Source organism: Stegastes partitus, unplaced genomic scaffold (genome assembly GCF_000690725.1).
Source record: "Stegastes partitus isolate 25-593 unplaced genomic scaffold, Stegastes_partitus-1.0.2 Scaffold340, whole genome shotgun sequence".
NCBI classification, from domain to species: Eukaryota; Metazoa; Chordata; class Actinopteri; family Pomacentridae; genus Stegastes; species Stegastes partitus.
Window position 1 is genome coordinate 404076 of NW_007578071.1, and position 775 is coordinate 404850.

Consider the following 775-nt stretch of genomic DNA (forward strand, 5'->3'; position numbering starts at 1 on the left):
ACACACACACACACACACACACACACAGCGCTGGTGTGGAAGTCCACGGTATCATAGAAGACATTAAAGGAATGCTCATGAGGCCAGTATGTCTGGTTGGGGATCTGATCCAGGCCCAGCGCTGTCAGCTGTCTGTGATGTAAGAGATGGTTAAATACAGGGACAGAAAGAAGAGATCTGATCTCAGTTCATCTGAAGCCAGGTGTGTTTTCACCACTACTGACTGTAGGAGCAACTCTGATGTATTTCAACCTCTTATATTTTGGACTAATGTGACTGAACATAAATACAGACACAGAATGCTGATGCAGGCCCATGAGGTCAGCACCAGGTGGGTCCAGGTTCGGTTAGTGTTTGTCTTGTGCAGCTCCTCATTCCTCTGGTCTCTGCAGTCATGTGAACGGTGTAGCTAGCCTGACGCTAAAGCCACAACAGACACATTAATGGGAGCTATGCCGGGTCAGCAGACAGTTCTGTAGGGTGCAGGCTTCATTGTACATCCTCTGGTCTCTGGTTGGACTCGTGTGTGTCCACGTGGTCAGCCACAGTCGTGTCCACGCCCTACTGCTGTCTGTACGGTGTGTCTGTCTGTTGTTGCTCCTGACGTGGGCGTTCTGTTCTCTCTCTGCTCTGTTCTGGACCGTGAGCTCCATTCCTTTGTCCATGAAAATCTTCTGGGCCTTATAAGACCTGGTTCTGGTTCTCTGGCTGACATCAGTTCGTATGATTAGGTCGGTACCGCTCTTCGCTGTCTGCATATCAGGTTTGCGTCCCT